This window comes from Cupressus sempervirens, chromosome 4 (genome assembly GCF_028749045.1).
Source record: "Cupressus sempervirens isolate cs-2001-9-10 chromosome 4, ASM2874904v1, whole genome shotgun sequence".
Lineage (NCBI taxonomy): Eukaryota > Viridiplantae > Streptophyta > Pinopsida > Cupressales > Cupressaceae > Cupressus > Cupressus sempervirens.
Window position 1 is genome coordinate 912,615,997 of NC_143121.1, and position 25,414 is coordinate 912,641,410.

Here is a 25,414-nt window from a genome sequence, read left to right on the forward strand (position 1 = left end):
GAAGGGTTCTAAGATAAGAACAGAAATTGATGTAGGTATTCAAACAACTTTGGACAATAGCTTCACTGTTATTAAAAGATCGACAAGGAGAACTAGGAGTTCTCCTTGTCTCTAATGAAAATCATTTCTTGGAATGTTAGAGGTTTAAATGCCTTTGACAAGAGGCAAAGAATCAAACAAGTTATTGATTCTTTGTAGCCAGATATTATTTTATTACAAGACACTAAATTGTCCCAACATAACTTTGATAAAATAGTTGCTAGCTAGAAAAAATAGAATTCTTATCATATGCAAGGATTGGGTGCTTCTAGAGGTTCAGCAATCCTTTGGAATCCTCTTACAACTAATTCACAGCTCCTCCAATAAGAAAATAATTGGCAGATGCTTCATTTATCTGCGTTTGACATATCTTTTATCCTCATTAATGTTTATGGACCTGCTTTGTCTAAGGATAAAGCATGTTTATGGGATTCTATCGCATGCTCTCTTCAAATGCAAGAGAAACTGCAAGTGGTTATTGGAGGTGATTTTAATGCTTTATTATCTCAATCCAAGAAAACTGGAGGTATTATCCCTCCTCCTAAAACCATACAAGATTTTAATGCTTTTGTGGATAACAACAATCTGATGGATGTTCACCCAAATAATGGCTCATTTACCTAGACTAATAAGAGATCTGGATTTTCTAATATTGTTGCTCATCTAGACAGATTTCTCTTATCAAATGATTGGAAGTTGAATTGCTCAGATATTTCCTCAGAAATCCTTACACTTCCAGGATCTTATCCTTTTCCTATATTTTTAAGCCTCATTTGCAACAACAAATGTTCAGAACAACACTTTCACTCTTCATTTAAATTTGAAAGTATGTGGCTTAGGCATCCAAACTTTCTACATAGTATCCAACAGTGGTAGAATGAAGTTCCTATGGAAGGTCTTAAAATGCATCAATTTGCTATGAAGCTTAAATATGTCAAATCCCAAATTAGGCTCTAGAATCAAAAGGTTTTCAAAAATGTCTTCCACCAAAAAGTAGAAGTCAAGGAAAAGTTAGAAGAAGTATATAATCAGATCATCCAATAGGGAATGAATGAAGAAACATATTCTTCTCAAAAGAATCTACAATCACAATGGGAGGACCTGTATGCTAAAGAAGAAATGTACTGGAGACAAAAATCTCAAGAATTATGGCTCCAAGATGGAGATAGAAATACAAAGTTTTTCCATTCTTCAGCTAAGAAAAAAAGAATTAATAGTACAATTTTCCATATCAAAGATGCTACCTCTGGTGATCTCCTCTCCAATGAAAATCTTATCAAAAATGAAGGTGTCAATTTTTTTAAAAACCTTCTTGCGCCTGACATTTTGCCTAATCCTTCTATGTCACAAGTGGATGAACTTCTTGCCTCTATTCCTAAACTGATTACAGATCAAGTCAATGATATTCTGATGGCTCCCTTCACTATTCAATAAATTCAAAAGGTTGTATTTTCATTTCTGCCTGACAAAGCCCCAGGTCTAGATGATTTTACTACATTGTTCTTGTTGGCGCTCAAAATTGTAGCCCAAATTTTGAGCATTGTTGAGAAAATCAAGCCCTATGAACACTTTTTGATGAGTTTGTACTCGACTGTACTTTTGAGGCCTAAGAGATGTTCAATGCTTCTAAAACCTTCCATTTAGTTCATCTACCTATTCCATGAAGTTAAATTACCGTTCTAAGCCATTTCATGAAGTCTTGTTTTGAGCTAGTTCCAAATTTGCATTTTCACCTAGGTGTCAAACATCGATAGGAGGTTGCGTTTGCAATTGAATATCTTGCATCCAGAAATGTTTTGTGACTTTCTACTTTGGGAGTGCCTAGTGTCCATACTTGAGAACCTATGTTTCAGATTTTGAGTTGTTTTGAGTCCATTTGACTAGGTTTTGAATCCCTCAAAGTTGGTCAATTACTGTTTTCATGCATTTGCACATTGCACATAATTCTGAGAAGCCCTATTTGATGTGTTATAACTTTTGACTAGTTGACCAAAATGCTAAATTTCCTATTGTATTGTGTTGTAGACATCAAAGACTTGTTATTTTTCAAGTTCTAGCTCATGAAGAATCTGTTTGATCAGTTTTCAAATGCAATTTCTATCTTTTTTACTAGTGTCATCATTTGCAAATTGATTGGAACCCCTGTTCGTGATGTTATATCCTGAAATCTATGATTTCCTAGATTTAATGGATTGTTGTCCACTGAAAATGCTCCAAGTGTGCCAGTTTGCATGTCTTGACGAATCCATTTGCACACTTTTCTAGGTCAATTCCATTCGCAAAAAATATTTTGTAGGTGGTTCCAGTTTGTAAAATCCAAGTAGCCCACTTTGACCGCTCTCCATTTGCGCCTAGTTATTTTTCATGAGCCCAAATCTCAAATTTATATTCACCTTATGACAGAGATTCAATGCCCCAATTTTCATTTCCCCAAGTGTCAGTTTGCCCAATTTTTAAAGCTAAATCTGAACCCAGTTTAGTGTTTTCTGACGTGCTTACTTGCAAGGAATTCTGAGAGGGCAATTTCAATAGTGAATATCTTTTGACCCTAAATTTTTCATGAGACAAGATTTGACAGGATGTAAGAATTGAGAACAGAGAATCAGTGTGCTGGTTTTCAAAGCCCGATTAGCTGTTTGGATTAGTTTTTAAGGGCAGTCAAAGAACCTTCTGGCATTAAGGTGACTAGTTGCAGAAAGAGATAAAATAAGTTTCAAATGTTGATTCAATGGTTAAATCTAATTTGGATTAGTATTAGATGATGAATGAGTTAGTTTTGACATTTCAGTTATTTGAAAATGAAATTTTTTTTAGCCAGACCCATTTTTGGGCCCGACTAATCTGCATTTACAGGATAGGGTTGAGTTAGAATAATGCAAGTTTTTACAATCCATGAAGGACCAATTCTAATTTTTCAATAAGAAACGAAAGTGCTTTATTATGATTTCTTGATCAAGGATTCAATACACCTTTTCAAGAATTTATCTTTTATTTCTAGTTCAAAGCATATTGCAGAGTTGGGGCATCTCATTTTTCCTGATTAAGAATCCATTTTATCCTCGTAAAATTTGTTATCATTTGGTTCCTTCATACAATTTTCAAAAGCTCATCTAACTATATGAGGAAACGTGCAATAGGCTCTTAGAGTTTTTGGTGAGAGGTTCAAATGGACAATGAACTTGCAAGGTTTTAGGTTACACTTTTTAGGGTTTAGTCTGTGCCAAACCATAGTTTTGTTTTGAGAAAATGCTACAGTAAAGCCTAGTGGAGAGCTCTTATTTTAATCCTTAGAGAAGCAAGGAGTTGAGAAGTGAGGATGGCCCAAAGAGTACAACTTAATCCCGCAAACTGTAATCTAGATTTTGACATTGAAGACAATGGTCTTCAGGGTCATGCTTTGCATGATGAAGGCTTTGCATACTATTGGTCAGGTGCTCATGCCTCTATAGGAATAAGAGGTGGCAAATATTGTTTCTCTTGTAAGATCACTGCTACACAACCTGTTGAAATGGAAGATACACCCCCTGATTAGCAAAATTTGTGTCATGTTGGTGTTTTAAGAGGTGATGACAATATGGGAAGCCTCGGTGAAACAAGCCAAAGCTTTGGTTATGGGGGTACTAGAAAGTTTTCAATAGGTGGTAAATTCTTGGATTATGGTTCAAAGTTTAGTGTTGGTGATACTATTTTGTGTGTAGTGAACCTTAAAAGCCATCCTTTGGCTAAAATTTCCTTTTCTAAGAATGGGTCACAACTAGGTGTAGCTAAACATTTTGATTCGGGTCCAAAGGGTATTGAAGTAACAAATACTCCCCTTAAGAAATTACATTGGGAGCCTGCAATTTTTCCACATGTAATTTTGAAGAATGTTGTAGTCTAGATGCAGTTTAGCATTGAGGATGGCCTTGTTCCACTAGAAGGTTACAAGCCTTGGAATGCTTCACTCAAGGATGGGAATGGTATAATTGGCCCCCAATTTGGTTCTGTAAAGGATTGTGAAGTTCTAATGATGGTAGGGTTTCCAACTTCAAGAAAAACTACCTAGGTTGAGAATTGGTTAAAAAGCCATCCAGAGAAGCATTATATGCTTCTTGGAACAAATCTAGCACTTGACCAAATGAAGGTTCATGGGTTGCTAAGGAAAGGGAACTATGGTGAGCATTTTGATCAGCTAATGGACTGAGCTACTAATATATTCAATACATTATTAGCTAGGGCTGCCAAAATACCTCAAAATTTTATCCTAGATCAAACCAATGTATACAAGAGTGCTCAAAAATGCAAGTTAAGGCCCTTTGTGGACTACCGCAAGATTGCAGTTGTTATTTTCCCTCCTCCACAAGAGCTAAAAATATGAGCCAAAACAAAATTTTTTTAAGGAGATGGGAAAAGAAGTTCCTCTAGAAGCAGTGAATGAGATGCTAGCAAATTGTGTACTTCCAACGAGCAAAGACGTGCACAAATCTGATGAGTTTTTTGAGGAGGTGTGGTTCCTCGAATTAAAAAGGAAGAAGCAAAGCTACCAGTAAAAGAAGTTTAAAACAATCATACGAAGAACAAATTCGTTGCTTCAAAGGTATTAGTCATTGATAGGAAGAAGGAGACACGTTAGATAAGAAGGAAACTTTTGCATTGAATAATTTGTCTAACCAAGCCATCCCACGTGAAGGAAGCATCCATAGAGAAGAGGAAGTAGAAGCCCATGAAAATATAAAAGCCAGAGGAACAGGGGCAGAATACAGTTTAAAACCAATATCCCACATTGCTCAGGGTGGACTTCTTTTAGTCTTCAAATACAATTCTTTAGATACAACTTAATGTCTACGAGTTGTGGCTTTTTATAAAAGCATTGGCTATTGTGAAGGGACCTGCATGCACATGGATGACATCAGTTGGTGGTTCGTGTGTATAAAATTTTAAACTAAAACATGAGATTGATGACATGGCGCACAAACTAGAGATTGCAAGAGATCGCTCGTGCCACATGGCGAGATGAACGGTGGGTGCAAGCCCGCAATTTCAACATGCCCGAGAGCTAAGTAATGTGGAATTGTGAGATTTTTTCATGTGGCAATGGGTTCCAACTGGTCATGAGGTGGCACCAAAGGAATAGTTTAGAATAGATTCACCAAATGTCGCCACATGTCTAGATCGACGGCTGGCGCATGCCTGCTTCTAGAAGTTGCAAGGAAGATAAATAATGTGGGATAGCGGGTAACTGACATGTGGCACCAGGTTAGAGCAGATGATGATGTGGTGTCTGATGAGTATTGGTCGACCAATCAGAGGTTGACATGTGGCAAAAGGATGGTCAAAGCCCATTGACCCAGATGGAGGCATAAGGGAAAAATTTAAAATGTTTGAAAATGCAAAAATTTTAAACGTTGATCAAATGTACGTGTAGGGTCTTGTAAATTCAAAAGTTTATTTTTTGAAGTTTAACTTTAGAAATTTTGATTTTTTAAATTCTTTTTTAAAAAGGGGTTGTAGAACAAGGTTTTATACTAGGAGAGTATTTTTCAAAATCACTTTCTAGAGGTTTTTGAGAGGCGAATATGGTAGTGTTATATATAGCCAGAATCGTGAGAAAATGAACTTTCCAATTTTGAGGTTAGTTTCTGCACAGGAAGCAGCTAGTTCATGCTATAGCAGGTTTTCTTCCAGATTCCTATTATGCAATTGAATTTAGGTATTGATGATCAATTTTGATTTTAAATAGTGTAATGACTTGAATGTCGGTAAAAGACAGTAAAAATGCAATTTGAGGTGAATTTAACCACTTCCAAGTCAGTAAAAACTTAAAATTTTACCAAATTTTCATAAGGCAAATCAGATATTTTGGATGCAAAAAGAGCTTTCATCATTGAATAGAGGATATTTTCAAGTTTGTTACAAGAAATGGTGAAAAAAAAGTTAGATCAATGTGTGGAAAGAGGAGAGAGGTTTTTTAGTTACAAGGGATGAAATTCCAAGAGGGCACATGTCACTTTGAAATCAGATCTGAGATTCCTTTCTTTTCTATATCATTCTTTCTTTCTTTCATTTGAGGTTGTTGGCAATTTTCTCTGGGTAATACCAGCAGGATTCCAAATCTACTATAAAACCAAGATTGTAGATGGTTTTGCTTCCTGACTACTAAGCTGAGCTCTACCAGTGAAGGCCACACATCCACCCTATGTAGATTTACATTTCATTTTCATGTGTTTTATTTCTGAGATAATGGATATTGATACTAGATCATGTGAATTATCTTGAGTTTCATTTTGTGTTACCAGTTACTATATTTAGTCTTTCCAAGGATAAATACAAAATGGGATTTACATGATTTATCTAAGTTCTCTCATTCTATCTCCTTTTCTTCATATGTCATTAACTTTGTGATTAAGTGAACAATGTTCATTTGGTTTAAGACATTTTGGATGAAGTGTGTATCAGATCTTTGTTGCTTTTGACTCAAGCAGTTAAGTAAATGCTTCATCATTCTGATAGGGTTTTTGGGTGTATGAAGGGGATATTGCATAAGTATGGGATTAGGGGATTTCAATTGATAAACTTGATTGCAATGCAATCTAGTTAGGTCATCCTGCTGGTAATGACTCTATGTTTCAATAGATAAGGCACTGATCACTAAATTAGATGCAAGCTGATATGAATAGCATTTGCACAAATCTTTTATTCAAATAAATTCAATTCTTCATGTTGTTTAGTGGGCATAAAAGTTTAACCCTCACTCAGCATATGAATGTCATAAATTTGCATTTAGCTACTGTAGGTCCATGTCATTTCATAAGTCTTTAGGAGAAATAAGGGTAAAATCTACTTAATAGATTCAGGGATATGCTTTTGTACTGGTATGGTATCATTTGAATCTAAGGTCTACCCACCTAGGTTTAGTAGAGCTTGAAGTAGAAGAAGGGTCATGCCTTATAGTTGGCCTATTGTCAGAAATGGCATGTTGAAAATGGGAGTTAGCTGCCCCTAGATATGTCAATTTCTCAGTGGGATAATTGAAAACCCTCCAGTATTTTCAAACACCAACAGTTCTACCAAAGTTGTTGGAATATAATTGGATGGGATTTATTGGCGGCTGTTGAAGAATCTAGAAGATCTAAACTTATGTTGAAATATTTTAACACTACCAATATTTCCATTATTCCAAAAATTAAGGATCCCCAAACTTTTTGTGGATTTTTGACCAATTTCTTTGTGCAATTTATCCTATAAGATTATCACTAAAGCCATATATCTTAGGATTCAACATCTTATTCCACCTATTATTTCTCCAAAACAAGGTGGATTTGTCTTGGGAAGGGAAACCATGGAAGGGGCACTTGTGGCTCATGAAGTTCTCCACTCTATTAATTCAAGCAATTCTTCAAACTTTGTTATTAAACTAGATATGATGAAAGCTTATGATAGAGTTTGCTGGAAATTTTTTCTTGAAGTTCTTGCTAAAGTGGGTTTTTCAAAAAATTGGTGCAAATGGATTAAGGCATGTATTTTGGGAGCTTGGTTTTCACTAATCATTAATGGTAAGCCTGTGGGTTTTTTTCCTTCTAAACAAGGGATTAGACAAGGGGATCCTTTATCCCTAGCCTTATTTATTATTATGGCTAAAGAATTTAGTAGGGCCATTTCACATCAACACATGTTGCAGAAATGGAAATGATCTCTTATTTTAGGTACAAACATATCTATTACACATTCTCTTTTTGCGGATGACACTCTTTTGTTTGGATTGTCAGATGTCCAGGAAGCTCACCATATTCTTTATACCCTTGATCTCTATTCATCTGTGTCTAGTCATGCTATTAATGCTCAAAAATCCAAGATTTATTTCTTTAATACTAAGAAAATGGTGTTTGACAAAATTAAATTAATATTGGGTTTTTCAAAAGACTTTCTTCCCTCGCTATATTTGGGTATTCCTTTCCTCATGGGTTCAAATAAATCTTTGTATTGGTCTTTGGTTATTCAGCATATTCAAAGTAGAATTGCTTCTTGGAAAGTTAGATGGTTGTCACTGGCGGGAAGAATTGTGTTGATCAAATCAGTTCTAGTTGCAATTCTTAATTATTTCATTGTTGTCCTCAAGATTCCACCTAAAGTGTTACTTACAATTCAAAAATTGATTAAGGGTTTCCTTTGGTCAGGTAATATGAATGAATTTCATAAGATTCCACTTATTTCATTACAAGATATGTCATAGATTTCAAGTGTTGGAGGGGAAGGTATTTTTTATCTATCTATTAGAAATGAAGCATTTAGTGGGAAATTGATTTGGCACATGTATTGTAAGTTTCAATCTACGTGGTGCAAAATTATGTAGCAAAAATATCTAGATAACAAAGATCCTTCTAGAATCCTCACAATTTCAAATCCTCCTAAAGGCTTGGTCATTTGGGACTTCATGATAGCTTTACGCAAAATCATAGTAGACTGCATCTCTTGGAAGTCAACAATGGCTTAAGTATTAATTTTTGGAACAACTCCTAGAATGGTCAAATTCCACTTTCTAAGAGTGGAATCTCATTGAATGTTATCCAAGTTGTTGAGCTTCACTGGGGATCCCAATTTAATCATTATGTGGAATCTATCTATGAATTTTCAAAGAAAATAGTTTGGAAGGATCCTAATAAATTACCTCTGTCACAGCAGGAAATCATTCAATTTCAAAATATTTTGAATTCAAGGCAAGTCTTTCTTTCTGAAGCCCATGATCGGATTTTTTGGGCTCCAGCTAAGGATGGAAATTATTCAGTGAAAGAAGGGTACAAAATTTTAAAATAGAATGGTTTGAATAGACCTACCTCTAGAGATCTTTTATTTTGTTGGAATCTAATTATTCTTCCTAAAGCAGGTTGTTTCTCATGGCTAGCACTTAAACACAGGATTTTAACTAGTGACAAATTGAATAGACTACACATTGCTCCTCCTTTTAAATGTGTTCTTTGTGAGGAACAAGAAGAAACTGTGGATCACCTATTTTTTACATGTTCATTTTCTTATCAATGTTGGTGCTTCATTTTGAGTAAACTTAATTACCTTACTCCTTTGCCAAACAATCTTTGGGATCTCTTTCAAGCTTGGTCACTTCTTTATCAAAAAGCACTGTTTGCAAATCTCTGGAAATGCATACAAGCCTTGGTAGTTTGGGCTATCTGGTGGGAACGTAATAAGCATATTTTCATAAATGAATCCCAAACATTAGACATTGTTTTGATTGGTATTGAAAAATCAATCTCAAAAGTGACTAATTCTAGTCTAAAAGTGATTAAACTCAACCCGATTGTGACCCATTGGGATTCCCAAATTGTCCAACAATGGAAACAATTATTCATACCAAATGGGTGGAAAATTAGCTGCTCACCCACGTATCTCTTACCTAGAGAGAATTTTTAGAGACCCCCTTCATATGATTTTTGGAAGTTGAATTTTTATGGAGCTTTAAGAGGAAATCCAGGTCCATCGGGTTTTGGAGCATGTATTAGAAATCCCTCTAGTTAGGTTGTGGCTATCATAGTTTCTCCTTTTCCCATTGATACTAATAACATAGCGGAGGCTCATGCCTTATTGGCTAGGCTTATTTTAGCTAAACAAGTTTGTTTCCATAGGTTACATATAGAAGGGGGTTCTTTAGTTATTATTGATGCTTGTATCCATAGGCGCATCATTTCTTGGAAGCTAAAATATGTTCTTAACCAAATTTGGAGACTTCTCGATGAATGTTTAGATATTTGCATTTTGCATATTTATTGAGAAGGGAATAAAGATGCAGATTTTTTTTTATCAAATTTGGGTTGTGATGGGGTTACTGCCTCTACTTTTCATCCTTTACCTTGTATTTAGAAATATAAGGTTCTACAAAATATCATTCAAGATGACTTAGAAGCTTCTATCCACTCGGCATTTGAAGTTCATCCTTTAGGTGTCGAGTAGATGCCGAGTCCAATAAGAAGATAATTGATGCTAAGTAATGCAGATTAATATCAGATGTCGAGAAACTCTCTAGGTGTCGAGCTGAGCAAGTTATACTCTAGTGTCGAGTTAGCTATGTTCTGGCACCGAGTAAAGCAGAACTATATTAGGTGCCGAGTTGGTCAGTTCACATAGTTGGTTGTTGAGTTCATCAAGTAGGTAATTAAAGTATCTGCTTGGCATCTGAATTTCATGCTTCAGGTGCCGAGTAGGTGCTGAGTAATGCAGATTAATATCAGATGTCAAGAAAGTCTTTAGGTGCCAAGTTGAGCAAGTTATACTCTGGTGTTGAGTTAGCCATGTTCTGGCACCGAGTAAAGTAGAATTATATCAGGTGCCAAGTTGGTCAGTTCACACAGTTGGTTGCTAAGTTCATCAAGTAGGTAATTGAAGTGGAGTAATACTGATAAGTATCAAATGCCTACATTCAGGTGACGAGTAAAAATAATAGGTGTCGAGAATATTTGATATCCTTCAGGTGCCGATTTAAGGTGCTGAGTTTAGGTGTTGATTCTATTCTACTTTGAATGTGATATATACTGACTGAAAAATAATAGGTGCCGAGAACATTTGATATCCTTTAGGTGCTGAGTTTAGGTGTCGAGAGAGTCTTTAGGTGCTGAGCTAAGCAATTTAAATTCTACTACTGAGTAAGCTATGTTCTAGAGTTGAGTAAAGCAAAATTGTATCAGGTGTTGAGTTGGTCAGAACACATAGTTGGTTGCTAAGTTCAACAAGAAGGTCATTGAAGTGGAGTAATTCTAAAAAGCATCAGATGCCTACATTCAGGTGCCGAGTGAAGAAAAATTTTATTAAGTGCTGAATTGTACAAAAATCATGGTTGATCCTATTCTAGTTTGTATGTGATATATTTAGCAAGATTTCAAGTGAAAATAATAGGTTCCGAGTGGTGCCGAGTTAAGGTGCCGAATTTAGCAAGATTGTTTCAGGTACCGAGCAGAGTTCTTGGTTACTGAATTCAATAAGAAGGTAATGGAAGTGGAGTATTGCTGATTTAGGTGCTGAGTGAAGTAGAATGATATAAGGTGCCAAGTTTAGAAGGATTGTTTCATGTGCCAAGAAAAGTAGATTTTTTAGATGCTAAGTCAAGGTCATTTGTATTAGGTGCCAAGTTGCCTGGAAATAGAGTATGATTCAAAGCTCATTAATGTCATATGATTTTATCAGAAGCATTTATGATGACATGACATGCACAGTATATTTTGAGTGTTTCAAATCTAATTATTCTCTGATGACATTTAATTTCTATTTTTGTGATTTGATTTCCTCATGTGGCTAAATTTGAGTCATTAAAATGCTTCATCATTAGTACTTTTTCCAGCTCTTTCAAGGACATTTTCTGTGTGAGCATAAATAGCTTATACCATGTTGCACTATGTAATTTATTGCTTGAGGAATGGCATCTTCAATTGCACATATATGCAAGAGCTCTATTCTGTGATCTATGCTCATTTTTGTGTTACAAGATGAGTTCTAGGTGGGATATAGCTCTGTCTTTTGAAATGTGTCACAAACACCATTTTTCCATCATGCCAAATAATTTTCATATATGCTTGACCTAGCAATGGAGAAAACTGTGTTACTGAGTATTATTTCAAATGAGGTGTTGGATCAAATGTTTTTAATTTCTTCACTCACAACCTAAAGAGCTATACGGCATATCATTGGTGAAGAATTTTTATATCTTCAACACTTCTATTTTTTTACCGATCCTAGTTCATTTTAATTTTCCTTTCCAATGCTATGGATCTCTTGCAGTCTCCTGAAATGCTTCAAGCTTTGGCCCATAAGGTAATCTAACATCACTTCTTGGTTGATAACAAATTGATTGTGGCTTTGCAAAAGTATGACTTATGGAATGGAGTGGCATTAGTTGGTGGTTTGTTCTCACATTTTCAACTCCTGCACAATCATGAATTTTATGTTTTTTTTGAGGTTCTTAAGCATGCTATAGACACTGGCAATTTCATTTATTTAAAACATGCTTTGCCACTTGAACCAAGATTAATGGGTGTTCATTTGGTGGAACGAATAAAGATGGTAGGTCAAGCTATGATTGATTTGTAGAAGGAATCTAATGTTTCAAACTCTAGGGATTTGAATGTTGCTTTTGTGTAGCCAATTGAACATAATTTTTGGGATTTAACTGATGAGGTCATAAGCACTATCACTCACAATGTCAAGAGAGTCAGAGAACCCTGATAGAAAATAAAATGGAAAGAAAAAAATCAAAGGGACCCACACCAACCACTCACTTTGAGTGTGCTGGTTAAGTTAGAACCACATGGGGAAGGTCTCCAAGCTCTTGTTGAATCTATAGTTTTGATTCTCATGTCATTTCATGTCATTTAGGAAAAGGTAGAAATAAATAAACAAGTGGTAGGTTTTAAACAGCGTCGTCACTTATTTAAAGTATGGTGCATTCATTTCTTTTGCCTCCTCTATACAACTTCATACATACCCACCTCCTTTCCTACCTTCGTCGTCTCACATGTCAAATATAGTTAATGTTTACAAATATTTCCTTTGAAAGTAATGCATCTTTGAAGGTATACAATATGTGGTTTAAGACATTTCATTTTCTTACTATTTTATTAAATTGTAAAAGAATTTAAATTTTTAGTTGTTCACACATAAGATTCAGTTTGGTGTTGGTACTTACCCTTTTATTATTATTATTTTTAAATTTTTAGTTGTTCACACATGAGATTCAGTTGGGTGTTGGTACTTATCTTTTATTATTATTATTATTTTCTACCTTATTCTAATGAAATCATTCAATCATTTTTTCATTTAACTCAATCAATCACCTTATATTATTTTAAAAAGTAAATACAAATTTTATTGTTTATATCTATATTTAGTGTTACACAGTTATTTATATATCTAAATTTAATTTTACACAATTATAAAATTTCTTTTTTTCTTTAGATAATCCTAATTGTCAAAATGAATAACATTGATTTTTAGCCAAAAAATATAGATTTTTCTCAACTTAACATATATTTTATTAAACAAATATAATTAATGAGATATTATGATATAATTATAATATTAATACTATATGATATAATGAACCTAATCTATATTTTAGTAAACTAACATTAATATAAATTGATCAGAATTATAATGTTAAATATTACAATCATAATAGACAATATTATAGTATTATATAATTATTATAAAATTATAGTATTAACATATAGTTATAATATATATTAGTTATATGTATTACTATATAATATAGCTATATAGTAATATTACTATATTATTAATATACTATTATTATATAGTATACATATAACATTAATATTAGTATAATAATATTAAGTATATTATTCTCTTATATGATATAATTATAGTTATAATATTTGACATTAATATTTTTATATTATTAATTATACTAATATAATACTAGTAGTTAATATTATAATAATATAAACTATTAGATAATTAGTAATTATTACTAATTATTACTTATTATAGTTAACAAATATTAATATAGTTGGTTTAACTATATAATAACTAATATATAATGAGTTCTTAATTTAGTGAGCTTATCTTACTATTATATAACTTATATATTTAATTATCAGTTAATAGTTATAATTAATATTATTATATAATTTAACAATTATATAATAGTATAGTATATGATATAATAATTATCATGCAAATATAATTATAATAGTTAATAATAAATAATAATTATATAGTTAACATTATATTAATACTATTAACAATATATTATTATATTGTATATAATTATATACTATTATATTATAGTATATATTGTTAGAGTAAGTTATTTATTACTCTAGTTGCTTTAGCTCTCTTAGGTGCATATAATTAATATTTTATATTAATTATAATGCGCAAACCTAGATTTCTTTCCTTTAGGATTTTGTTCACCTTAAAAGGTTGAACTTTTGTATTTTGTTTTCAATAACTTAGAATACATTTTTGCTCTTACATTCTTGAGAACTTCTAAGCTCTATTTTTTTCGTTTTCTAACTTCTCTTCATTGTAGGATATTTGCATGCAAGTGTTCTTGAGGATCTGTGCTCTTTTCAATGATGCTGGTTGTTGTTCCAGATTTTGCTCTAAGCACATTTTATTCAACCTTCTGCATTTTTGCATGCTAGTGGATATCTTGGCTGTTTCAGGTCTAGGGATCAATTTTTTTTCTTCAGATGCTTCATTTTGGCTTGTACCTTTTTTGTACCAGCCTTATTCTTTTTCTGATCATTTTTGATACTTATTGTAAGCATCTTTATGCAAACACACTGAGATAAAGTGCCACTCTTGCGTTTCAGGATCTTTTTCAGCATTTTCATTTGTTGTACTCACACTATTTTATAAAGTGCCATGGGGGGGGATAGTTGATTACTATTTTGGCCCTCTTCCTTTATTAAATGAGTGTCCCTTCCATGAAATTAGCCACATGATGTGTCGATTACATGAGCCTTTATAGGTGTCTATACCTCACTCTTGATGTTTTTGGTTCCTATGTTGCAGGAGATTTTTGGCCCATCTTTTCAGTTGCCTGTCACCTCACCCCATCTACATTAAGGAGAGGTTTTTCCCACTGGATTTTCTCCTTTGTCTCCGATTCACAGAGATTTCTTTGTATTGGGTACCTGATCAGGCCTTGTTGCTGGGACCCATTTTTCTACTTTCATAGCTTTGCTAGGTTAGCTTCCTCCTAAGCTTCACTTAAGGGGGGGTGTTAGAGTAAGTCATTTATTACTCTAGTTTCTTTATCTCTCTTAGGTGCATATAATTAATATTTTATATTAATTATAATGAGAAAACCTAGTTTTCTTTCCTTTAGTGTTTTGTTCACCTTAAAAGGTTGAACTTTTGTATTTTGTTTTCAATAACTTAGAATACATTTTTTCCCTCACATTCTTGAGAACTTCTAAGCTCTGTTTTTTCTATTTTTTGGCTTCTCTCCATTGCAGGATATTTGCATGCAGGTGTTCTTGAGGATCTGTGAAGTTGGATCTCTCTCTCTCTCTCTCTCTCTCTCTCTCTCTCTCTCTCTCTCTCTATATATATATATATATATATATATATATATATATATATATATAGTCAAAACTATATAATTATATTATATATAATATGAATAATAACTATATATTAATATCAACTATAATATATATAAGATATTTTGTATAATATATAATATATCTTATTCGATAATGTATAATCACAATATTATATACTTAATTATATATTAATTATAACCTTACTATATTTATGATAAAGTTATATATAATTTATAATATAACTTACTGTTTACTATATAATATAGCTATATAGTAATATTATACTAGTATAATATTAGTATATTATTAATATACTAATATTATATAGTATACATATAACATTAATATTAGTATAATAATATTAAGTATATTATTACCTTATATGATATAATTATAGTTATAATATTTTAAAACATTAATATTTTTATATTATAAATTATACTAATATAATACTACTGGTTAATATTATAATAATATAAACTATTTGATAATGTTTTTAGGTGAATGGAAGTTGGATGTTCATTTACAAAATGCGAGGAAGGTGATATTTATCTTTGGTTTCTCTATCAAGTTGTGGAGAAGACGACTATAATGGAGGCCTCCTTTGCTATGGATTCCAACAAGCAGTTGAAAGCATTCAAAGGGCCCATTAGTAAGGAGCAGCTAAAGGGCCTGTTGAAGATAAAAATTGGAGGGATGATTGAGGCAATTTTGGGTGTTATTGGTGCCCAGTTTCAGAAGCGGATGGTGAAACGTCATTCTAATCTGGACATTATTGCGATGGTAGTGGCATGAGGGCTGGAGTTGAATAAAACTATGAAGGAAGTGGGCTATGTTGCCAGGTCACTGTTTGAGGACATATTGGGTGGCCTAGATTCCATCTTCAAGTAGTTTGTTCCAAGCATTGGGTCAGATTTTTTGGAGTGCTTCAAAGACGAGGATGAAGGAAGGCACTATGGCTACATCCTCTTCCTAAGATGGAAGGTAAAGGAAAATAAGCCTTCTCTATATAAGACAACAAAGGAGGCTTGGGAGAAGCTACGGGAAGAATTAAGTCGAGCAATAGGTGGTGAGGATCAACTAGAGAGTGAATGGGTTAATTTTCCACATCAATGATGCAGTCCACAAGGCAAGAGGGGTATCTCTGAAAATTAGGGGTATGCACTGGTGGATGGTTAGTGTATTACGGGTGCTATTGGGTTAGTTGTTGGGGGTTAAGGTTTTTTTCATAGTAGGCAATAATTATGTATGTAATTTGGTGGCTTTTTTATAATGTAGAAGGGTTTGGGCCAGGGGTAGGATGGATAGAGTTTTTTTTATCATGGCTACTGTAATGTATTGGAGTTCTGGTAGGTAGTTGTAGGTTGGTGTTTATGGTTGGAGGGCTTTTTGTTAATAGTGGTTTGATGCTCTTCGAGGGCTTATAAGTAACTTTTCTGTTTTTATGATTAATATATATTATAAAACATTACTGGTAATTTTTTTTAATTAATATAGTTATTATAACTATATAACAACTAATATATAATGAAGTCTTAATTTAGTGAGCTCATCTTACTATTATAATATTACTATATAACTTATATATAATTATCAATTAATAGTTATAATTAATATTATTATATAATTTAACTATTATATAAATTATCATGCAAACATAATTATAATAGTTAATAATATATAATATTAATAATAACTATATATTAATATCAACTATAATATGAATAAGATATTTCATATAATATATAGTATACTTCCTTTGATAATGTATAATCACAATATTATATACTTAATTATATATTAATTATAACCCTACTATATATATTATAAAGTTATATAATATAATTTATAATATAATAACCTACTAATTATGTATATAATATACTTGATATAATATAATATAATTATTATATATAGTAGGGTTATAATTAATATATAATTAAGTATATAATATTGTGATTATATATTATCAAATTCAGTATATTATATATTATACAAAATATCTTATTCATATTATAGTTAATATTAATATATAGTAGTTATTATTATTTTTTAGAATAATAACAACACCACTTGATATATATATATATATATATATATATATATAATCTTTACATTATTATTTTTTAATTTAATTTTTTGATTCTAAGATATAGAGCTCCTGGAGAAAAGAATCAGGAATGAAAACTTCATTCATCACCCCATCAAGAAGAAGGAAAAAGAAAGGAGAGAGGAAAGACAATGAAAGTAACACAGGCCTGGTTATAACATTCCAGGACTTGGACTTCCAATTTACAATGTATATCAGAAGAAGTAGAGAAGAAGGAGCATGTACCAAGAATTTACATATTTACAAAGATTTATGGTATGAGTAGGATATAGAATTAAAAAGGATATAATCTATATGAAGTGTCACCAAAAATCAGCCAAAGATAACTACAAAGCCAAGCCAAAGCAACAAAACCCACTGTTGATCAGAAGGCTGATGCAAATCCATGAAGAAACCTGTATACAAAAAATGGAAAATGCAAAACCAAAGAACACCAACAAAGTGAAATTACTCCTCCATATCCCCTATCATAGGGGCAAAGTTGCCAAGCTTAAGAGTAAGATCAGGGGTGGTGATATCAGGAATGATCATAGGAGCAGATGGAGTAGATGCCAAAAATGAATCGTGTTTGGGTAGATCTAATAAAGCAAAGAAAATTTGATGCACATTATTGACACAATTCTTTGGAAAACCCCCACCAAATTGCTGCAATGCAGCTTTCACCAGACAAAAAAATTGTCTCTCAAGAGATTTTTTAATACTTTCATAAACCATGTAAACACTATGATTGCTAAGGAGTGTGTGATAGTGGAACAAGCTCCCAAAAAGGGCAACAACACCCCAAAGATCATATCTCTAACAAGCTTTAGAAAGCTTATTCTCATGCAAATAAATCAGTCTAATAAATCTAGTAGCTATCAGCTCCACATGAAATGAGGATAATAAATAGTTATTATTAATATTGTATATAATAGAATTATATAGTATTGATAATATAATAATATATTATTAATAGTATTAATCTAATGTTAACTATATAATTATATTTGCATGATAATTATTATATCTTATACTATACTATTATATAATAGTCAAATTATATATTAATATTAATTATTTTTTTCTATTAGATATAAGAGGATCAAAAAGAAGTATAACTAAGAAGTTTAAAGATTATCAATAAGGAGGCCTAGCTTCCATCCGAAACTAGAGTAACAAGAGTACAAAAAAAAAAATGCAACATAAGAAGCAATCAACCACTGCAAAATATCCAAAAGAATGTCAACCGAGGCAGTCTAGCCAAGTGGACCCTCCATCCAGACAATATTTTTGTGCTCTTGAATTTGGGTTAACATAAATAGCTCTTATTTTCTAGTGTTGACATAATTCCTGATCTCCTTGTTCATCCTTTTATAGGCTTGATCAAAAGCATGCAAGTCATCCAACATTCTTCTCCATTGAGACCCATGTTTTAGCTCATAGTAGAAGAAGGTAGCAAGACCATCTTCAATGAATATCTTCAGTTTCTTTTTCTCAATCATCATTTTGGCATGGACCTATAAGAAAATTTTAAAATGTGTGAGTTTTTGAAAAACCTCAATAAGAACCCTCGGCTTACCTTGGTAACCCTCGTTCCTACACTTCTAGATCTACCAGAGGTTGTTAGAGGATGATATATTCTAGAATAAATTTGTATCTTTATGAAGACTAGTAATATGACTAGTAACGATGTCCAATATATTCACATTAATAGGATAAATGAAACCAAACATGTTCCAAATCTCTTTAGCAAAAATATAGTCAAAGAGAATGTGTCTACCAGTTTTAGGAAGCCTACATAGGCTACAAATTTTAGAATCAGCATAATATCTTTTAACAGGAAGCTTATCAAGAATAACAACCCATTTAAAACATCTAATTTTAGGTTCAATAGGACTTTTCCACATGAATTCAAAATATTTTTTCCAAACATCAGCTTCAAAAGAAGAGTACCAAACAGTGTTAGCATGCTCAATGATATCTTTGTTGTGATCAATAATTCTTTAAATATTTTTGGCCTTAAGATTAGCCATGACAACTCCATCCAGCCATTTACATTTAAGATGTCTATGGAAGTCAACATGGCAAACATTAGGAAGATATTTAGAAGCCTGCACAATCATATTGTAAGATTTATTTTGAGAATTAGGGATGTAATACTTTGTTTTGAGCTCATCCCATGGAGTGAGGAAATCTTTCTCAAAGAGGTCAAAATTTTGATTTAAACCTTTCTTAGCCCACAATCTAGCAGAACATCCTTGGGATAAGGCTTGGGGTTTCCCATTAAGGTGCAAGTTCCACCAAATGGATCTTTCACCATGGAGATTATCTTTATTATAGAAGTCCTTGTTGGTGATGAATTCCCTAACATGTTCCTAGGCCTTCCAAATAGATTTGAAAACCATAGAGCCTTGAACAATGACGGGGAACCTGCGAATAAGGAGATCACAAAATGGGAGGTTCTTTCAAGATCTAGCTTTCTTAGGACAACCTCTTTCAATGTTATGTCTAAAAAGCACCTTCCAAGGATTTTTATCCTCCTAGGAATGAAATATCCATTTAGTAAAAAGAGAAATACCTTGGATTTTGAGGTCCTTAAGCCCTAACCCCCCAAGGATCTTGTTGGTATAGCACCAATCTCACTTAACAACATGCAACTTTTTGTTACCTTTACCATCAGACCCAAAAAAATGCCTAATAGCCTTTTTAATTTCAAAAATATGATAGTTGTTGAACAACCATGTAGAAGAGTAATATATGCTATAAGAGGAAATGATCTTTTGAAAAACTTGAATTCTACCAGCCAAAGAGAGAGCTCTATTGTGTCATTTATTAAGCTTAATATGAATTTTCTCCTTGATCCAGAACCGCATGTCCTTAAGAGAATGTTCCATAGAGAAAGGGACACCAAGGTACTTAACAATCTTGTGGGGGCCTCCCCATTGGAAACTATAGTGGAAAACCAGTTAGGGGGTTTCTCTTCTCAACCAAGATAGATGGATTTAAATTGGGAAATGCAAGCACCAGATATAGAGTAGAATAATTCAAGCTTTCCTTCAAAGGTCTTAAAACTAATTTTAGAAAGTTCAAAGAATAGGGCAGTATCATCATCAAATTGACAACTAATAAACACATCATCATTAGGGAGATACAGATCTCTGACCTCAAGAGATAAAGAGTTATCTCTGAGGATATAAAATAGAGCTTTTGAGGCAATGAAAAATAGGATAGGGGATAATAGGCAACCCTGTCTAATGGAATGACCAAGAGGGAAGGGGGTCGATAGGGCACCATTAACCTCAACTTGAGCAGAAGCATCCTTAAGAAGAACCTAAATAGTACTACAAAAACAAGGGGGGAATCCAAAGGCTTCTAGCATCATAATAATGAACTTCCATTCAATCCTATCATAAGATTTCTCAAAATAAAGAAGTAACATAGCCGAATTCTGGTGAGAACATTTAGCCCACTCCATGGATTTCTAGCTAGTAATAAGACTTTCAAGGATATATCTACCCTTGATAAAACCAGTCTAAGTGGCACAAACAAATTTAGGAATGATATTAACCAATCTAAGAGCCAAGATTTTAGCAAGAATCTTATAAAAAATGTTGAGAAGGATAATTGGCCTCCAATTTTTAATGAGAGCCTTGTCACCATCTTTAGGGAGAATTTTAATGATGCTCTTATTAATTTCAAGGCCTAAAGTAGCCTTATAAATGGCTTTAGCATAAAGATCATGAGGATCCTTACATATCCAGCTTATGTTAGCCTTATAGAACTCAATAGGGAACCCATTAGGGCCAGGGGCCTTGTCATTACTAAGGGCTTTAATAGCAATCTCAATCTCCTCAAGAGAGATATTTTGAGATAAATAGGAGATATCACTAACATCCAACTTAATAGGAATCAATGGTTTACATTTATTCCTATTGTCCTTAGCTCCCTAGAGTCCTCAGAAGTGAACATGGTCTTAAAATAATCAACAAAAATTCTGATGATAACCTCAAGATCATAAACATCTTGATTATCAATTGAGAGCTTGTCAATGGACTCTTTGCAATGTTTATGCTTAAGGAGAGTAAAGAAAAATTTTGAGCCCCAATCTCTAAATTGGAGCCAATGGACTCTAGACCTTATCCTAGCACCCCAAATTTTAACATGTTGATGTTTTCTAAGGGCATCCTAAGCTGGCATGACTTGGGAGAGGAGATCAAGGTTGGAAGAGTTAATCTTGAATATTGCTTTGAGAATTCTGAATTTTACTACTCAGATGTTTTTCAGTATACCTATAGTCCTTAGCCCTTTTTTTGCCAATAGTCTAAAGGAATCTCTTCCAGGCAGGGAGATTATAATTCCATCTATCCATATTGGAAAGGTGATGAAGGTTAACTTTATTGATACATCTAATGATCTGAATAGCAACAAGGATGTCCTCATCTAGGAGGAGGCTGGAATTCAATATAAACTTATGACAACTGACCTTAGAATGCAGAGGGCCATTGATAAAATTGACCCAGGTGAAGATAAGGTGATGGTCTGAAAAAGTAGTAGCAGTGACTTGAACAATATTACCAAGACAATTAGGGAGAAAGGAGAATGAGTGTTTATTAGCATAGAAATGGTCAAGTTTGGAGTAGATCCTAGACTAACCTTGTTGAGAGTTGCACCACATGTGCCAAATACTAGGGTTATGGTCTTTATTACCTACAATAGGGTCAAACAAATCTAGTCCAATGGAATTTTTCATTGTCCTTCTAGTGAAAGGGGTTGCCCCCAGTTTTATCATCTTGAGACTCAATCATATTAAAGTCTCCACTGAAGAGCCAAGGAATATTAGGAAGAGTGATCAACCAATCCCACAAAGCACTTCTTTCTTTAGTGTCATTAGAGGCATATATGGAACAAATGCCAAAAAAATTATTATCCTGTTGGAAGATACACCAAACAACTCTCTCACAAAGGGAACAACCATTCTTAGTAATGTATTTTCCCCATTTAGGGTTAATAAGAACGAAAATTCCTCCTCTTCCTCTATCATGATTAGTATAAAACTTAATGGCATCTTTCTATAAAAAATTAAGGTTAGATTCAAGCAAGAAACCAATAGCTTTAATTTCTTGCATCATAAAAATATCTATAGAATGAAACGAGTTAATCAGACATTTAACAACAAACTTTCTATCAGGAGACTTGAGCCCCCTAACATTCCAGGATAAGAAATTCATTTGGAAACATTGCTAGGGGTAGAACACACAACAACATTAGTTGAAAGTGAATTCTTATTCAATGACTCACCTAGCTTCTTCCCAGAAGGTTTGTTCTTGGAATGAGGAGGCCTACCTCTTTGTTTAGCTACTAGAGCATCAATTTTAGGAACTTCATCATATTCGAATTGGGTGTCAATTTCCATAGATGGCATACCAGAAGAGCCATCAAGAAGAGGCATAGTTGGAATAATTTTGAGGATACAATCATCCTCGATTTCTTTGAAGACTTTCTAAGGGATCTTTTGAGAGGAATCCTTAGAATGGGAGTGAATGCCAACAACTGCATTCTACGGATTATCATTGTTTCGCACCATGATAGGGCTAATGATTTGAGAATCCTAATGACTAGCTAAATTATTAGGACCTGCAATAGGGAAGAGAATCTGAGGTCCTTAAGAGCCAACAATGTTATTAGGACCAGCACAAAAGGCTTTATGTTGTGAAGTATTATTTCCCTTAACCTTTTTTTTGTTTCGAACAATGACAAATCCATCATCCAAGTTGAGATCAATAGCCAAATTCACAGAGGGGTTCATTTGAGGGTCAAGTTGAGGCTATAAAGCAACTGAGTTGGAAGTAGGAGTAGGGTTAGTAGTAACCTCAAGTGCATTCATCTTGTCAGAGGTGGGAACAGACCTTGTGAACTTGGCTAGGGGATTAGGAGTTAGTGGGGTTGGGTTTTTAACAAAGATTTTCTTAATGATGGGTCAATCCTTCCTAATATGCCCCTCTTTACGATAGAGGAAATAAGCATTAAGCCCACCCAAGATTTCTATTGGATAGACATAAGATTTATTAAGGATATTAACTACAATATTAGTAGGGATTTCTTTGACAGGAAGGAGAGATATTAACATTCTGGCATCCATATGAGGAACCAACCTCATAGAGTCATCCATGTGAATAGTTTTCCCAAGAGGTTCCATCAATTGAGGTAAAAAGTGCCATAGGAAATGAGGTAAATTTTTAACCAAAATCCACCTTGGAGTAGGTAGGGCTAAAACTTCATCATGCATTGCTTTCAGCAACCAAGCTAGAGCCCTAAATGAGGTAGATCCCATAGTCCAGTACTATTTCTTAAGGATCTCTTTTTGAGCATCTGGGTTAACAAAAAAATCACATACAACCATTTTTTGTATTTATTGACAAAATGATATGTGAAACCCTAGCTTATTCTACCAAAAATGATGAAACCAATCATTCATAATTTTTTGTGGAGGACATTTATCCAATTCAACAGCTGAAAAAAATATAGTAGAGTTTCTTAATCTAGATTTCTCTTTAGCAATCTCATCCAACATTTCTGAACTAGGAACAATAGCAATGGGAGCAATGGTATCTGAGGTGATCTCACCATTTTTGGCAAGTTTTTTGGAGCAAGGGCTGGCAAACTCAAACCTAGCTTTCTAGCTAATTTTCATGGAGTGAGCCATAGCCTCAGTGAAGGACTTGGGTTGACTGTTATGAGGGCTAGAATGATAGGGTAAGCCATTAACACCAATAATATTAATTGCTGGAGATGTACGTGGTACTAAGTACAAGCTTGTTGTAGAGAGTATTATCATCAAACATGTTAGTATCATTAAGAGCAAGGGAGGGAGAGATATCATTGGTTTCAAGGATATGCATCGCTGTACCCAATTGGTTTCTGTTGCCCCCATTGAAATCACTAGATGACGCCACCATGCTAGTGGCCAACACCGCAGACCCCACTTCTGTTGCTGTAGAAAATAGATCACTTTGCATAGGAAATGGCACTCAGAAAGTTTTCTCAAAATTCGCTATTCATTCAAAAAATTTGCTATTCACTCAGAGTTCACACCAATTCACTCCAATTTAGTAGATCCACTCCGATAAAATTTGGTTTTCACTTCATTAATATTAATTATAACTATTAGTATAGTTGTTATATATAATAGTATACTGTAAATACATAGTTAAATAATATTATTAATATGCTACTACTAATATACTAATTATAACTATTAATTGATAATTATGTATAAGTTATATAATTATATTATAATTATTTATAACAATATTTGTATAACTAATAATATAATTTATAATATTAATATAATTATAACTATTATAATATATAATTTAATATAATATGATATGTATATTATATATACTTATTTATATAATATACTTCTACTATATATATTTAATATTATATATAATATAATATTACATAATAGATAATAGATATTAATATTGTTAATACCATATAATTATTATTAATAACTATTAATATTATTATATTATTATATATATATAGTGTGTGTGTGTGTGTGTGTATATAATTGTTTCTAAAGCCTTTTCACTATTTTCCATTTTATAAAAACTTCTCATTATGATCACTAATATGGTGTCTCTCTAGGAATTCTCAAAGGTACATTTTAGAAACTTTGTCTATGATTTTACATTCATATGTGTATTCATTGTGTTTCATTTATAGAAAGAGATTCACACATCAACATGCAGATCTAATTGCTACCATTGTATTTCAAATCTTGTTCAACAACTCCCAATATTGCATGCCACTTGCAGCTACCTTAAAGTTTTCAAATGTAGTATCTAAAAGTGCAAATGACACACTCCATGCATCTTTATTCCTTATTTAACAAACATATTGGCATCATAGCTGCATACTTGTGACACATTCATTCTACCTTCTTTGGCTCAAGTTCGTTGATCTCGGATTGGTTTTGACATATGAGTGTCTATACACTTAAGTCATTTACAAGTTATAACTTAGTTCATGCCGAACAAGTAATGCATGTCAAGCATAACATGTTAGATAGTGCATGTCGAGTGAAATACTCAGTAATTTTTGAGTAAACAGTTAGTGCCGAGTCACTCGAGTGCCAAGAAGTCAGTATGTGTCGAGTCATTTAGAAGCTGAGTGATAGTATTGAAGTTGCAGTTGATGCCGAGCATCAAAGACTTCAAATGTCAAG

General features: G+C 33.1%; 1 pseudogene; it reads left to right on the forward strand.

The window, feature by feature from the left end:
* The first annotated feature begins 3,355 nt into the window (after positions 1–3,355).
* Positions 3,356–4,568, forward strand: LOC149564369 (uncharacterized; annotated as a pseudogene).
* The last annotated feature ends 20,846 nt before the right edge of the window (positions 4,569–25,414 follow it).